This window comes from Mus musculus, chromosome 10 (assembly GCF_000001635.26).
Source record: "Mus musculus strain C57BL/6J chromosome 10, GRCm38.p6 C57BL/6J".
NCBI classification, from domain to species: domain Eukaryota; kingdom Metazoa; phylum Chordata; class Mammalia; order Rodentia; family Muridae; genus Mus; species Mus musculus.
The window spans coordinates 29,394,788-29,412,759 of NC_000076.6; the positions used below are offsets into that span (position 1 = coordinate 29,394,788).

A 17,972-nucleotide genomic window follows, 5' to 3' on the forward strand; every position below is an offset into this window, starting at 1 on the left:
CATGCATGGCATGTACTCACTAATAAGTGGATGTTGGGACGTGGGGGGGGGGGGGGAGGACAGAATACTCAAGATACAGTCCATAGAACTGAAAATGTCAAAAAACTGAAGGACTCAAGTGAGGGCACCTCAGTCCCACTTGGGAGGGGGAAGAAAGCAATCACAAATGGGGAGGGAGGGAAGAACCCGGGAGAGAAAGTGGAGGGGGAGGGGAGGGAGTCAGGGGTGCAGGATAGAAGGGAACCTGTTCTGGTATTGGGTGAGGCATTGCAGTTGTGGCTGCTGTATCACATGTTTGTCAGTAGGTGGCAGAGGAGAGGCTATGTCTACCTCAGTGTTCTGACTTGTGAACTTCTGAATGATTAAGTCTTCCAAATGCTGACACCATTGCATACACTAGCAAGATTTTGCTGAAAGGACCCAGATATAGCTCTCTCTTGTGAAACTATGCCGGGGCCTAGCAAACACAGAAGTGGATGATCACAGTCAGCTATTGGATGGGTCACACCGCCCCCAATGGAGGAGCTAGAGAAAGTACCCAAGGAGTTAAAGGGATCTGCAACCCTATAGGTGGAACAACATTATGAACTAACCAGTATCCCGGAGCTCTTGACTCTAGCTACATATGTATCAAAAGATGGCCTAGTCGGCCATCACTGCAAAGAGAGGCCCATTGGACTTGCAAACTTTATATGCCCCAGTACAGGGGAACGCCAGGGCCAAAAAGGGGGAGTGGGTGGGTAGAAAATTGGGGGGGTGGGTATGGGGGACCTTTGGGATAGCATTGAAAATGTAAACGAGGAAAATACCTAATAATGAAAAAAAAAAAAAGAAAGAAAAGGAGTCTAATATTCCCTGGGGAGAAAAACAAACAAACAAACAAACAAACAAACGAACAAACGAACAAACACAAAAAACAAGCCTGAGACAACCACCAGTCCAGCACCTTGTAGGCCTGGTGGGCAGACTGTGCCTAAGATAACTCCTGACCAGTGTTATAATGCATGAACAGGGCATAGCACTCCTGAGACCACTTCTGAGATGACCCCAGACACTCAAAGACTCCAAGTGCCACTAAGAGAAGCAAGTAAGAAGTGATGGAGGGATGGAAGAGAAAGAGAAACAGAAGGATGTGGATACAATGAAGAGAGACAGAACTAGAGACTTAAGGGTAGTGAGGAACAGCCTCATGTTAGTAGTTGGTGATGCCACCTGAGACCATCGTGGGGTCCTGGCCCGAAATGTTGCTGGGTCCATGGACCTGTAGCAGCAGGGGTCTGTCTCCACCAAAGGTCTGGCTGCTTTTTGGGGACATATTGATGTCTGAGGGTTGTGCACAACTGGCCCACCCTTCACCAAGGGCATCTTCAGAGTTGACTCTGGGAGCATGAGAGCTATTTTTTTATTATTTTTATTATTACATATTTTCCTCAATTACATTTAGAATGCTATCCCAAAAGTCCCCCATACCCTCGCCTCCACTTCCCTACCCACCCATTCCCATTTTTTGGCCCTGGCATTCCCCTGTACTGGGGCATATAAAGTTTGCGTGTCCAATGGGCCTCTCTTTCCAGTGATGGCCGACTAGGCCATCTTTTGATACATATGCAGCTAGAGTCAAGAGCTCCGGGGTACTGGTTTGTTCATAATGTTGTTGCACCTATAGGGTTGCAGATCTCTTTATCTCCTTGGATACTTTCTCTAGCTCCTCCATTGGGGGCCCTGTGCTCCGTCCAATAGCTGACTGTGAGCATCCATTTATGTGTTTGCTAGGCCCCAGCCTAGTCTCACAAGAGACAGCTATATCAGGGTCCTTTCAGCCAATGCTTGCTAGTGTATGCAATGGTGTCATCGTTTGGAGGCTAATTATGGGATGGATCCCTGGATATGGCAGTCTCTAGATGGTCCATCCTTTTGTCTCAGCTCCAAACAGCTATTTCTAACCAGCTGCAGTACTATGGATAGAAGCCCTGCACGTTGCAGGAGTTGCTGGTAAGCTGCCTTGAGGATATGAGTGTAGGAGAGCTGGCATCACCACTCTCCCTATTTACTCCTCAATACCTGGGGCAAGCAGGAGATCTGGCTCTGAGGACATGAACGTGAAATAGCCTGCCCTGTCTTGTAGCATCATGAAGGAAGAGGTCTCCTCCCCTCCTTTTGCCCCCACCACTGGTGACAGACAGAGAGTTGACTCCAAATGGGTTATGAGACCATGAAGCTGCTCCTGCCCCTCATCTGCTTTAGCACTTGGGAAGCAGGGCCAGCACCTCACCTAGACAGCAGAGTAGAGCTGACCCTGATGGCAGGGGCACCATAGCTCATGCCTGAGAGAGTGAATGTAGGCGAGCTGGCCCCACAACTTGTCTGCTGTGCAGCAGCATAAAGAGGGAGAGATGCCCTCCCTCACCCTCACCTCTTACAGAAGAGCTTGCCTTGGCTTCATAAGAGCAGGAGAGCTAACCCTTCCCCTCAACTACAGAGGCACCTGGGAGAGCAGGCCCTGCACCTTGCCTGCCAGCTGGGGTTGCAAATGAGCCTCAACCTTGAGGGTGATGAGACAGAGAGATTGCAGGTTGACCAACTCAGATACTTCTTGGGCCCAGATCCAGGGGTTTGAATTGGTCCACCACAACATCTACCTCATTCACAAACTGCTGAAATATATGCAGATGTTGGTCCTACAGATCCAAATCTATAGGATCTTCATGACATAGAGCAAGAACAGGATATCTTAGAGGAATCTCAGAGAGGATCCCATACTGATAGTGATAGCCAGAGGCCTCATACCAGGCTGAATCATTGCAATAAGCATTTGTGAGCAAAGAAGTGTGGACGAAGGGGAATACTGTGGATTATACTGTGACACACAACAGCCACAATGAAGTTTTTCCTCCTGTTTGGGGGAACTTATAAGGGTTGGTATGAGGGTAGGGGAGATGAGTGGGCTTGGGCTGTATGATGTAAAACTTGCAAAGTACCAATAAAAATGTAAAAAAAAAAACCAACAACAATAACAATAACAACAAACCCAAGGATGTTGTGTTATAACCAGAATTACTTCAAGAGTTTTCAGGAAGAAAGAGTGTCAGGGATGGCAGAAAGGTGTCTTGAGGATAAGGAGACTCAAAGGCACAGTAAGATGTAGGCTTTGCTATTAGAGGAAGGCTGGAGGGATGTCTATTAGGTCCTGAGCCAGGTTGTGATGGATGACTTTGATTTTGTGGGTTGACAATGAGGTAAGATGTATTAAGTTGAAGACAGGGTGGATACAGCTGTTTGTGATGTCAGGGAAACTCAATTTTTTTTCACTGGTAGAAGTTTGGCTAATGATAACACAGGAAAGTGACTGCGTAGCAGTTAGGGCACTGTGTGAGGCTCAGAGGCAGAACTTGAAAATATAGATTTTATACTATATACACATACCCTGCTGATAGCAAAATCTTAACTAATTTATAGCTTACATATTACACAAGTCACATTCCAGAACAAAGCTACCACAATTTCAAGAAATGTGAGACAGAAAAAGTCAATTTTATACAACCCACAATATTTTTTATGGATCAAAATGAAAATTTTACCACAAAGTTCAGGAAAACCTTGTAGGGGAGGAGCTGATAACTAAAACCTGGCTCTCTAATTGTTTCTTTACTGAGTCAATAAAGATAGCAGAAGCCAATCTCTGGGCAAAGAGAAAGAGATGGATTTTCTAGATCCCAGGAGGAAGAGAAGGGGACTCGGAGAGATTAGGGAATTCGGACGAGGCTGTGGAGCAGATAGGAGCAGCAGACATGTAGGTCTATCAGGGCACTGATAGTTTGTAGCATCTGCAGGCAGCGAAGGCTAAGGAGGATGGGGCAAGCTATTCTTCACCCAGTCATTGTGGTAGAAGGAGATAAGGGCAGCAGGAGAAAAAAGCAGGCTGCCAAGGCAGTCAGTCGGTGGAATGCAGGCATTCTCAGGAAGGGTGGTTGTTGGGCTATTTAGCAGAGCTAACAGCAGTGTGTGGCACCAGGCAAGGAGAAAGCATGCTTTTAAAAATCACACACAACAAAGCCTGACTTAACTAAGAGAAAAAGAAATGAACCCAGAAAGAATAGCAATGACAAGATCTGTAATGATGTATGCAGTACTCCAACCTATGTGTTTATGAAGGTAGAACATGCCATGGAATGCCAAGTAAGTTAGAAGTGGGATTTCTAGATGCAAAATGTGATCAAGTGAGATGAAAAATACACTACATGGGATTAAGACCATTAGGCACTTTGTAAGGAAAACTGGTAAACACACAGACAATGATGGAAGTGATTTACAAGAAAGCCGAGAGGAAACAGAAAATGATTTGAAAGTTCATCAGGAGTCAGTGCCCAGTAGCATAATATGTAGTAACTTAAAGTGAAGCATTTAACATTTTAGAAGAAAGAAGTGAAGGAGGAGGTGTTAGAAACACAAACATGGCCCACCAAATTTAACAAAAGTTATAAATACAAAGATTCAGGAAGATCAATAAAAATCATTCAAAGTATGTCCAAACACGTCATAATTCAACTGTAAAAGAACAGCAACAAAAAACAAAGAGACTCCTAATAACCATCAGAGAAAAATAACACTACAAAGAACAGTTAAGAGTAACAGTAGACTCTTCTTGATCCAAAACGGAATGGAGCAATATCATCAAACCTCAGAAAATGAATATGGTCAACCCACAATTTGTAAGTCAGTAAAACTGGGTTTCGAATGCCAAAGCAAAATAAAGCTCTTTCCTGACTAAAAAAGCTAAATGAATTCCTTGCCAGGAGATGTGTGCACCAAGAATTATAAAAGACTCTTTCCTGGGCAGATGGAAAGGATCACTGGAGGGAAACTCGGATTTAATCTAAGCAATAGGAAGTTCCGAAAAGTGCAAACAGTATTATTATTATTACATGCATTTTTTATTACCTTTAAAAATAGAAACTGTGTGAAGCAAACATGCTAGCTGTGATATTCAACGTGTTTGTAGGTTAAAATATGTGACAGAATAATGTGAGAGTTAAATATAAGAGAAAGCAAAGGCATGGAATGTGAACTTACTAGTCTTTGTGAAGTGTATGAGCTTAAAAATATCAGAACCTGCCAGTGTTGCCACATGACTGTAACACAAGCATACAAGCCTGAGGAAGGAGAGTCAACCGTTCAAGGACCCTCAGGCTACACAGATGCTATTAAAAACAACACTAGAGCCTGTGAAATGGTTCAGCAGATGCAGTTGCTTGTACAAAGCCTGTTGACCTGAAATTGAGAATCTCCAACCACATGGTAAGGAGGAGAGACTGATTACTGCAAGTTGTCATCTTACCTCTATCAGGTGTCATGGCACACTGTCCCTTTCTCTCCCCCTCCTTTTCCCTCTCCCTCTCTCTCTCCTATATCCCCTCTTTCATACACACAAAATAAAAATATAACTAAAATTGCTGTAGAAATTATTTAATCCTGTCCTGGAGTTTCTACCATGCCTATGATTGTTTAGTTCTTCAATAAAAACAGACACAACTTTTATATTTACAAGTAACCTTAAACAGCACAAGAGCTGGGCAGCTGCCCACCCTCTATGTTGTTAGATTCTCCTTTCCTATTGGTAACCCTAAGTTATTACTTACTTGATTTCATCTGGGTTGCTCTTAACTTCAGTTTACCAGCCCTCTGGGCCATGTTTTCTTGACTCCTAAGACAATGCAGCTTCTCCTTCTTCCTACTGAACTTTTTTTCCTTTGTGGTCCTCCTCTGATCCCAAGCCAAAAAAACCTAAACCCCACCTCTGTCTCTTCTGCCCAACTATTGGCTATTGGCATCTTTATTAACCAATCTGAAATAACTTGGGGCAAGGTCTACCTGTGAACATTCTTGTCTTTGGGACAACTAGGTCTTGGGTACTCACATTTAGCATTACAATAGAAAACAAAAAACTGAACCTCAACATCAAATATTTAAAAATATATATTGGTTAATGTTGCATTGCCAATGTCTTATATATATTAAAACTTCAAATAATGCTGCCAAAATTGGGTATAAAAATACACACACACACACACACACACACACACACACACACACACACACACACACACACATATATATATATATGATTATACAATGTATTTATACATATGATATCTTATATATACAATCATGGATACATACACAATAAATAATAGTAATAAAGTAGAGTAAAAATATAACTCAGTAGATGTAAGCAGATGAACAGAACTTTAAATGGGACAGTTGGAAAGTGAATAGTTTGCTAGGCATGGTAATACATACCTGTATTTGTAGCAATCTGGGGATTGGTGGCAGAAGGATCAAGAGTTCAAGACTAGTTTAGCAATGCAAAGATGTCAAGACTGGCTGGGGCAACAGAAGGCTTTCTTTAAAACAACAACAACAACAACCAACCAACCAACCAACCAGCAAAAGAAAGACAAAAAGAAACAGGGATAGTATTTAACTTTTCATATGAAACAACATATAAATGCATATATAATAAAGCACCAGTAGTTTCTGAGAGATGTTGACAAATGATTAGGACCAAGGCCAGGTACTTTTAAATCCTTGGCTTCCTATTCAAGAAAAAAACAACCAAACAACTAAACAACCAAACAAAAAAACCAATGCTCATACAGAATGAAAAGTAAGAAAAAAGCCTTTATTCAAAACAAAATGATGGTACAGATGACAACTATACTGCCAAGATAACAGCAGGCCGCATTGGTGAAGGTATTGAGCACTACAACTACTGTTTAGGGCTTCTTTTTATGTAGTCCAAGAGATAGGAGTTTGGTTGTCAAGGGGATCAGTTTAAGTGGTTTTCTATGTTGATTGACCTACTACATCACTACTTCTCAATTGTGAATGTTCTCCCTCATGGCAAATTATTGATCATGTGCATACTCAGTTATGAACAAGCATAAGATGATAAACAGTACATTCTCTCTAAAAGGTTGAGGCATCCAGAACTACTCTAGGACAGATCACATTCTCAACCATTGGACAATATATTTAGAATAAATTTAATTAAAACTGCCCCAATTTGATAGTCATTAAGAGAAGGAAAAAGTTATTTGTTTGGAGTTGATATTTGTGCAGCTAGATTTAGGTAGAACCCTTAGGTTTCTAACAAGTTGTAGATTCCTTGGGTGGCAAGTGTTTGTGTGTGTGTGCACAGTGTGTGAAAGTTAAGAGTAATTATTATTGTAAGAGATGTGTGTGCGTAATTCAAACCATGTGGAATATGACATTGCTGAAGTATTTCTTATCTTTATTGTCTCAGGAAGAGTAATTATTCTGAGAAGTGTAATGGTGAGTCTACAACCTTTGTAGTTCAATGCCTTAAAAGACTTTCTAGGCCACGAAATGTGGACATTGACAGATTTCTCTATAAAAGATATTCCTCATCCTCATCTTGATTCAAGAAGAAATGGATAGTCTGAATATCCTTATTATCTCTTATATATGAACGTTTTATTACATAAATACCCATAAGTTAACCTGTGGCTAGCTTTCTTACTTACTAAACTATACAAATGTTTAAGAGAAAATATTATCAAACATAAAGAAGCCTTTACAAAACTAAAATATTTTCTAATTTGTTTTATGTGGTCATTAAAAAAAAAAACTGATACCAAGACTGGTCACAGAAAATACCCACCCCTTGCCAAAAAAAAAAAGAAAAAAAAAAAAAAAGAAGAAGAAGAACTGCTCCAAAGGGAAAAAATTATGGGTTAGTATTAATGAACTTATATACAAATATTCCAAGCACATTATAGAAAACTGAGCCCAAAATATTTTAAATGTATAATGCATAATAACCAAAGGGGTTGTCATAGAAGCAATGGTTTGCTTCTAATCAAGACCTGCTCTATAGAGTAGGCTAAAAAGTAAGTAACTTACCCCAATGAACTCAGAAAAGGCACAATTCTATGATCTTTCCCTGAAGGGAAAAGGGACAAAGAAGGAACCCAGGCCTCCTCTAAGCCAAGTGCAACAGTGCATAAAAGCTCCGTCTGGCTGAGAGCTCGAGGTCAGCCAAGCTTCCCGAGACCCCGTCTATAAAAGTGAAAGCAGGCAGCCAGCCAAAGGAACAGACACCTCCCTGCATCTAACCGGATTCTTTAAGATTGTGTGTGTAGAAACCTAAGATGATGATGTTGTCGTACTTGGGGTGATGGAGCTGCTGCTTCTTTGGAAGGGTGGGAACAAGACACAGATGTATGTTTTTCTCAGACACAGCATCGTCTAAAAGGATCCTGTCACAAGATTCATCCATCTGTAGGGGATTTCTTGTATGTATGCTTGTTTGCGAGTCTGTGCTGTCTGCATGCTTACAGATGAGGGATGGGTCAGAAGAATACTGCCCAAGATTCCTTCTCAATTGCCACCTACTACTACCTACTAAAATCCCTTTTATTATACAGCTTTTGGTAAATTGACACATTGCAAAAATGCAGACTATGTTTTAGAACCAAATTCTACTGAGTATTGATCCAAAGGCACTTTGGGGTGGGGAGTGTTTTAAGACATGATCTTGGGAATGTTAAAGAGAATAATGAAAAAAAATTTCTTCCGAGTTTACTTCTGCCACTTAGAAAATTACTTTAATTTTTATGACCTCAGCCTTTCATTTAATAAACTGGGAGCTATAAGATGCTTACCTTCTACAGTGGTAGGTTTATGTGACTTTTTCAAAAAGTCATTAGTGTGATGTAATCTTCGAGAATTCCCTGCATCTACCATGCCCTTCTCAAACCTAATTTAACATTTTCTGTTTCAGTACTCTCTTTAGCTCTTTGGACTACAGTATACTATCTCCTCACCCTTGAACTGTGGCCTCACCTCTTTCGGTGTCCCCTTACTTATTCCCTGACTCTGGGAGTCTTCCAAAAGAAACACATATAGCTGAAAATTCAAAGCTAACATTGAGGAATGAGAAAAAAAAAACACATGGCATTTGTCTCTCTGGGCCTAGGTCTCATTAGAACAATTATTTACACACATATGCACAAGCACAGAAACACAGACACAGACACACACACACACACACACACACACGCCCACACAGGAAAGTCTATCCACTTCTAACTCAACTTTACCATGGGACAGAATGACCCTGAGAATTTGTTCCTGGGTCTCTGACTATGGCATCCTAGAGACTCTCATTCATTGCATCTGGAGTGGAGCAAGGGAATTTATATTTCCAAGTCCAGATGTGGATCTTTGTAGTCACACTGGTCAAGAAACTAGATAATATATAGTTCTAATTCTGACTAAATTATGTATTTTTGGCTAAAGACTAGAAACATGAAATGCAAATCAAAACAACCCTGAGATTCCACCTCACACCAGTCAGAATGGCTAAGATCAAAAATTCAGGTGACAGCGAATGCTGGCGAAAATGTGGAGAAAGAGGAACACTCACTCCTCCACTGCTGGGGGGATTGCAAGCTTGTACAACCACTCTGGAAGTCAGTTTCAGGTTCCTCAGAAAATTGGGCAAAATACTACCGGAAGATCCAGCAATACTTCTCTTGGGCATATACCCAGAAGAAGTTCCAAACTGGTAATAAGAACACATGCTCCACTATGTTCATAGCAGCCTTATTTATAATAGCCAGAAGCTGGAAAGAACCCAGATGTCCCTCAACAGAAAAATAGATACAGAAAATGTGGTACATTTATACAATGGAGTACTACTCAGCTATTAAAAACAATGGATTTATGAAATTCTTGGACAAATGGATGTATCTGGAGGATATCATCCTTAGTGAGGTAACCCAATCACAAAAGAAGTCATTATATATGCACTCACTGATATTAGCCAGAAACATAGAACACCCAAGATACAATTTGCAAAACACAAGAAAATCAAGAAGAGGGAAGACCAATGGGTCGATATTTCATTCCTCTTTAGAATAGGGAACAAAATACCCATGAAAGGAGCTACAGAGACAAAATTTGGAGCTAAGGCAAAAGGATGGACTATCCAGAGACTACCCCACCTGGGGATCCATCCCATTATCAGCCACCAAATCCAGACACTATTGCATATGCCAGAAAGAGTTTGCTGACAGGACCCTGACATGGCTCTTTCTTGTGAGGTTATGCCAGTGCCTGGCAAATACAGAAGTAGATGCTCACAGTCATCTATAAGATGGAACACAGGGCCGTCAATGGAGAAGCTAGAGAAAGCACCTAAGGAGCTGAAGTGGTCTGCAACCCTATAGGTGGAACAACAATATGAACTAACCAGTACCTCCAGAGCTCTTATCTCTAGCTGCATATGTAGCAGAAGATAGCCTAGTCAGCCATCACTGGGAAGAGAGGCCCCTTGGTATTGCAAACTTTATATGCTCCAGTACAGGGGAATGCAAGGGCCAAGAAACAGGAGTGGGTAGGTAGGGGAGCATGGTGGAGGGACAGTATAGGGAACTTTCGGGATAGCATTTGAAATGTATATAAAGAAAATATCTAATAAAAAAAGACTAGAAACATTCCAGTAATGCTAGTTGTCTACAATATCAGAGTACAAATATATGCCTGGGAGTCATATAGAAACATTTGTGCAGAAAAGTTAGTGTTCACTGTTCAGTGCTTCAGATGTGTTCTAGGTTAATGGAGGACCTGATAGGATTATGTGTGCAGGTTATGAGATTTCATCTTTGTGTTGATTTTTTTTATTATAGTACAAAGCTGCCTCTTGCTCTGTCAACATCAAACACAACTGTTATGCCAAAGATGGCTTACTCCTAGCCAAATATGGAGGAGTATGGACTCATAATATGACTTTAGATTACCTTGAATGACAAGTCTAGATGTGGAAAAAGTTGCATAAATTTTTGCAGTCACAGAATAAAAGTCATAAACCCACTCTTTTAGCAAATCCGTTGTTGGGGTATCATGTAGGTGAATGGCATCAGAATGGGAAGGTCTGTGTTTCTGGTGTAACTACAATCGCAGCTGCAGCCTAAGCCGAAGCAAGTGACCAGCTATGTGTAACAGTACATTCCAAAAGGTTTGTATTAGTTGTCTATGAATTTAAGCCTCTGAAGTATATTGAATTGACTACATCTATGGTCTGTGCACTTTATTATTCCATAGTTTCCCCCTTTACATTACAATATTCTGTAGTAAGATATTTAAAATGATTATTGAGATTTGCTGAATAACTTTTACGTGCAGAATGTCTACTTTCCTGAATCGTCCTCAGAACTCCAGAACCTAGTAGCATTAACCTTTCTAAAGCACCGCTTCAGCAAATTACAGTCTTTCTTGCAATTGCTACAATTTTCCACTCAACTACACAATGAATACACTATCCACACCACTGACTGTGTTTTGATTTACTGTGATCTGGATTAGGAAGGGGAATTAGTACTAAAAATTACTGTATTGTCAGTCATATACCAGCAAATAGAACTTGTTGGGGTGTACGTCCTCAGATATATTTACAGATTGAAGATAGTACAGAAACACAAAGAATGAAAAATTGTTCCAGAACTAAAATCTTTAAAACATGGCCATTGCTATGATGTTGCATTAGACATGGCTAAAATATAGTGTAGGATTGGAGTTTTAAAAACCCATATATATAGTTTTAAATTGGGTATTTTGTTTATTTACATTTCAAATATTATCCCCTTTCCTAGTTTCCCCTCCAAAACACCCCTATCCACTCCCCCTTACCCCTGCTCACCAAGCCACCCACTCTTGCTTCCTGGCCCTGACATTCCCCTACACTGGGGCATAGAGCCTTCACAGGACCAAGGGCCTCTCCACCCATTGATGACCGACCAGGCCATTCTCTGCTACATATGCAGCTCAAGCCATGAGTCCCACCATGTGTACTCTTTGGTTGGTGGTCTAGTCCCTGGGAGCTCTGGGGAATGGATACAGAAAATGTGGTACATTAACACAACGGTGTACTAATCAGCTATTAAAAACAATGAATTTGGGCTGGTGAGATGGCTCAGTGGGTAAGAGCACCCGACTGCTCTTCCGAAGGTCCAGAGTTCAAATCCCAGCAACCACATGGTGGCTCACAACCATCTGTAACAAGATCTGACTCCCTCTTCTGGTGTGTCTGAAGACAGCTACAGTGTACTTACATATAATAATAAATAAATCTTTAAAAAAAAAAAAAAACAATGAATTTATGAAATTCTTAGGCAAATGGATGTATCTGGAGGATATCATTCTGAGTGAGGTAACCCAATCACAAAAGAACACACATGATATGCACTTACTGATAAATGGATATTAGCCCAGAAACTTAGAATACCCAAGATACAATTCACAAACCACATGAAACTCAAGAAGAAGGAAGACCAAAGTGTGAATACTTCAATCCTTCTTAGAATTGGGAACACAATACCCATGGAAGGACTGATAGAGACAAAGTATGGAGCAGAGACTGAAGGAATGACCATCCAGAGACTGTCTCACCTGGGGATCTATCCCATATAAAATCACCAAACCCAAACACAATTGTGGATGCCAACAAGTGCTTGCTGACAGGAGCCTGATAGAGTTTTCTCCTGAGAGGCTCTGCTAGAACCTGACAAATACAGAGATGGATCCTTCCAGCCTACCATTGGGCTGAGCACAGGGTCCCCAATGGAGGAGCTAGAGAAAGTACCCAAGGAGCTGAATGGGGTTTCCAGCCCCATAGGAGGAATAACAATATGAACTAACCAGTACCTCCAGAGCTCCCAGGGACTAAAACCTACTTTTAATAACAGTTCACAAATACTTTGACCCAGGTCTACCCCACTGGCCAAAGGTAGGGGAAAAAAGATTGCAAACAGCACAAGGGGATGTGGACCTGTTTAGAAGTAGTTATGTGAGGCAATTGCAATCTCCATTTGTCAGGATACCAACAGTCCAGTTCAGTAGTGTCAGGATACCAAACATGAATCAGCAGCAGTGTCAGGATCCAGAGAAAAAGCCAGGCCTCTGCCAAATCAACACGAGACAGCAGGAGCAACCAGGACCAGCCTGAACACCAGCAGAAGTTCTCTGGTATGCCTTTCTCAATAAAGCAAAAATCAGCTAAAATGAAAATGCCAGACCAACAAAGTGTTGCAAAGCTAGCTATACAAGCACACTGTCACTGTCTGTTGGGTCCTATTTCTATCTCTCCAAACATCACATGTTCCCCTATGGGTCTTGTCTCAGCAAAACACCAAGCACATCAGCATCACGTGACACTACCTGAAGCTTCCACTTCAATATAGTTCCAAGAAGTCCATGTGCTAAATTATGACTATATGAACCATTATAAAGTACTGTGGCTAGAAATTTAATGACTTTGGTGTTCATAGGTGGGAGACAGGGTGATAAGTTCACCTATGAACTTATTAATGGATTTGATGAAATTAGGACTCTCATAATCTACTCAGATGTCATCAGCACTACCAGTTATGGTCCAAGCTTGCAGCACGCGAGCCTTTACATGGGGTAGTGCATATCATAATAGTTGTATTTCACTACTTGCCTCCATTGGCTCATGTCCATCTCAAAATTCAACATGCACTTAGCCTGCATAGGTCCAAAAACTCTAGCACTGTTCAAAAGTTCAAGTTTAAAACTTCCTTGAGACTCAAGGCAAACTTTTAGCCTTAATTCTGTATATTATATTGGGATATACAATCCTATATTTTATATTGGTACAATGGGGACTGTGTTATAAGAGCACAATTAGCATTGCCATTTCAAAAGAAGAGGATGGGGACACAGAAAAGGATGATTAAAGAGTAAAACACAGTAGTGTTGTGTAAAATATTAAGAAGCAGTCTATGCTATCACCAGAAGGGCACCAGCGGACAGGCTGGCCTGTTCTCAGCACGGTAGACTCTATGGCTCAGAGCTCCAAAATCTCTTCACCCAGCTCGCTAAGTTCCCATGGTGGACTATTGCCACACATAGCCCATGCTTCCAAATTCTCGTATCTGGCTGGGGTGCCCTGCTGCCTTTCTCTGGAAATCAGTTGAAACACCACACAATCTTAGTTTAGATTCTACAGGTAACACAATCGCTGGGTGGAGAAACTAGCATCCTAATTTTGTAAGCTATTTTAAGTTCTAAATCCTCCGATGGCAGATCCCGGTGGATCCTCCACCTAAACCGGGGTCCTGTCACTACCTACATTGTGTCCCCATGCTCTTTCCTATGCAAAAATATCTTTCTCCTGCCTCCCCTCCTCTCTCAGACCTGAAAGTCCCGCCTACTTGCCCAGTGATTGGTTCCTTGAAATATTTATTCATTGAGGGAAGGGTCTACCATACAGCAGGGCAAATATTATATCTTGCATATCTATGTCCAAGCTCCAGAAGTCTAGGTAGCACCATGGTCTTTCTGGCTCCACTCCACATAGCCTCCTTTTTAGTCTTAATGTGTTCACTACACACAGCAGTACTCTTTCTTTAGTGTTTGATCTACATTCTTAGAATCTCCTTTGTATCAAAGATATCACCTTCATAGCTTTTATACATTACTCTCTCGGGGGGGGGGGCATCTTCTAAGTATTCTGAGCCTGTTGCTAATTACCTGGAATGATAATGGACCTTCCTTCAAAACCCAGCCTTTGTGACTACATAAACCAGCACCATGTAGATAAAGGCTGAGGTTCAAGCAGTCACAGGATCTTCTTCAAATGTGGTTTTGGTATCTTTTGAATGTTCTTATAGCTGGGCACACTGGCAGACTCATCTCTAGGAGACCCTGTGCAAGAAGGCTACTCAGAAACTGTCTTTTCTGATGTCTTCCAAGGGACTTTTATATCCTTGAGCTTGAAATGGGTACAGTTGGACCAGTTCCTGAGATGTCCACAAGCCAGCTCTTTCACTGTATTTCTGCCAAGTACTTAGCTTTTCGTTATAATGGCATGCATATCTAGGAATCTCTCCTTTCTTCACAACTTTACACTTACTTTTTTTGGATGTTCCACATCCCCCCAAATCTTTATATTTTGTTTGCTCATAAATTCACTGTAAATCACCTAAAACCAGCCAGCAATATTTGAGACTGTGGATGACAGTTTGTCCCAAAATCTCTACCAGATTAATTAGTTCCTTTCACTTTACAGTTTACACCCAAGTGGCACTGGGTTATTTGCCACCAGGTAACATGAACAGGCTTGTCTAATCCACAGTGGACTGTTTATTTCCATCTAAAAATCTCTTGAACATAATCTTTACTGTCCACATTCCTGTTGGCAGGCTGGTCTTTGGTGTTCACAGCTTAATCACCTACATCACATAGTAAGCTCTACCTACAATGTTCTAAACACTTTTCTATCCTATCTCCAACATGCAAACTCTTCTTACACACATGTTCCAAATGTTTCAAAACCTCATGCTCAGGTGTAATAATAGCAACAACCTCAATTCTGGGTACTAGGCTCCTGTGTTAGCTGCGCATTGCTTAAAGTACCTTTAAAATGACATTCAGGAGATTGGAAGAAAGATTTGATTCAGTTCCTATTTCCAGGGGCTTCAGTGTATGGCCACTTGGCTTCATTGCTCTGGGCATGTGGTGAGACAGAACATCCTGTGCTTCTTTGTGTCTTGTTCCCGATCATCCCTGTCTTACTTCCCACATTTGGAAATGATGGATGTAAAACTTGTAGTATTTTCTGGTTTGATGAATAAATTATAATATTAACATTTTTAATTTTAGAAGACAAGTATATTGTGAACTGTTACTGTTTTTAAAACCTTCAGCAGAGAGTCTGAGGAGATAGCTCACTTGGTAAAGTGTTTGCTACTCATATATGAGGGCCTGAGTTTGTTGCCCAGATCTGATCTAAAGCAGCTAGGCATGGTGTGGCATGCATGCAGTCTTAGTGCTGGAGAGGTAGGGACAGGTGATCTCTGTGGATTTCTGGCAGGCCTGCCTAGCTGAGCCCTGGGTCCAGTGAAAGACTACAGCTACATCTCAAAGACCAAGGTAGAGAATGAGTGATGTTGCCTTCTGGCCCCCATCTAGAGAGAACAAGGTACATCTATACTTCCACACACATAACCTCTATTCCCCACCCCTCATGGACATCCAATGGTCATTCTCTTTATATATTTTTCTTTTATTCCTTTTTTATTCTTTAATCTTTTTTTACAGTCCAGTTTTAATTCCTCTCCTAGTCCACCCTCTGACTATTCCTCATCCCATATTTCTTCCCCCAACACCCATCTCCAAGAGGATGTCCCCAGCCCCTAGCCCACACCCCACTAGATCTCCCCACTCCCTGGGGCCTCAAGTCTCTTGAAGGTTAGGTGATTCTCTTACTGAGGCCAGAATACACAGCTTTCTTCTGTATATGTGTTGGGGCCTCATAACAGCTGGTGTATGCTGTCTGGTTGGTGGCTCAGTGTCTGAACAATCTTGTTGGTCCAGGTTAATTGAGACTGCTGATCTTTCTACAGGGTCACCCTCTTCCTCAGCTTCTTCTAGCTTTACCCTAATTCAACCACAAGGGTCACTAGCTTCTTTCCATTGGGTGGGTGCAAATATCTTCATCTGACTATTTTAGCTGCTTGTTAGGCCTTTGGGAGAGCAGCTGTGCTAGGCTCCTGTTTGTAAGCACAGCATAGTATCAGTATTAGTCTCTGGCCTAGGGGCCTTCCCTTGTGCTGGATACCAATTTTGGTCTGTCACTGGACCTCCTTTCCCTCAGGCTCTTCTCTGTTTTTACCCTGCAGTTCTTTCAGCAGGAACAATTCTGGGTTAGAGGTTTTGACTGTGGGATGGCAACCTCATCACTCCACTTGATGCCCTGTCTTTCTACTGGAGGTGGACTCCACAAGATCCCTCTCCCCACTGTAAAGCATCTCATCTAAGGTCCCTCCCATGGAGTCTTGATGATCTCTCACCTCCTAGGACTCTGGAACATTCTAAAGGGTCCCCCTACTTCCTACCTCCCAAGGTTGCCTGTTTCTGTTCTGTCTGCTGGCCCTCGGGGCTTCAGTCCTGTTCCATAACCCCCCACCAATACCTGATCACATCCCCCTCTTCCACTCCCTGTCCCCATCCCAACCAGGTCCTTCCCGCTCCTGTGAAACAACTTCCTCATCTAGGCTTGGTTTAGGAAAGTGTTTCAATTTTACTTAAATTAATTAATTAGCTAGTTACTTTTGAGTGACACATATGATAGAAAATATCACCGTTTCTGTCACATGGAGTGGCTCTTATAATCAATAAAAAAGTGCCTGGTTACTCCCATCCAGGTTGGGTTTACTAAAAAGCCATCAAGTCTGACCTTAGCATTTATTTCCCGATGCTTTATAAAGTTAGTATGTGACAGAAGATTTAGCAGAACAGGAACACAAAAGTCGGCAAGAAAACACATCAATATAATTTTGCCAGAATGACAAATCCTCGGCAACAAAAATTCACCACAGTGTCTGTTCTGCTTGGACAGGGAAAGCATATTTTCTCTCAAGTTAGCAATTGGCCACAAGCTGTTGGTGGGAGGTACACAAACTGCCAGAAACTCTCAGTTCTTTTACACTGATATCCAAATTGAAAACTCTTCAGGTATTTTTCACAAGTCTTAGAGATTGCGAGAGACAGACAAGAGAGATGCTTGGGAGTAGTGAAGGAAACCCAGATGGAACAGAGTGTCCTAGCTACATGAGTATCAGTTGTGTGGAAGGAGAGTAATCATAGTTTGGGAAGAAAATGGAATCTGTACAAATTTGCCTTTAAAAGCAAATATTTCAGAGGTGACAGTGTGCTGACAGACACAGACGATGGTATCCTCCATGTTAGGTGGCCATATCTTTTATGTCACAACCATAGATAGATAGATAGATAGATAGATAGATAGATAGATAGATAGATAGATAGATAGGATGGAGCTGAGGCCTGAGTGACACTAAGTGGCTAAAAATTTACAGAAAGCCTAATACTATTATTCTGCTAAATGAACACAGCAATAGATTGACCCC

At 41.5% G+C, this 17,972-nt stretch overlaps 1 non-coding gene across 1 annotated transcript; it reads left to right on the forward strand.

Moving 5' to 3' along the window:
• Window positions 1–248: 248 nt before the first annotated feature.
• Gm24286 lies at window positions 249–376 on the forward strand. Its single transcript, XR_003949120.1, has one exon. It is a non-coding gene; the product is annotated as a small nucleolar RNA SNORA17 (small nucleolar RNA).
• Window positions 377–17,972: the final 17,596 nt, after the last annotated feature.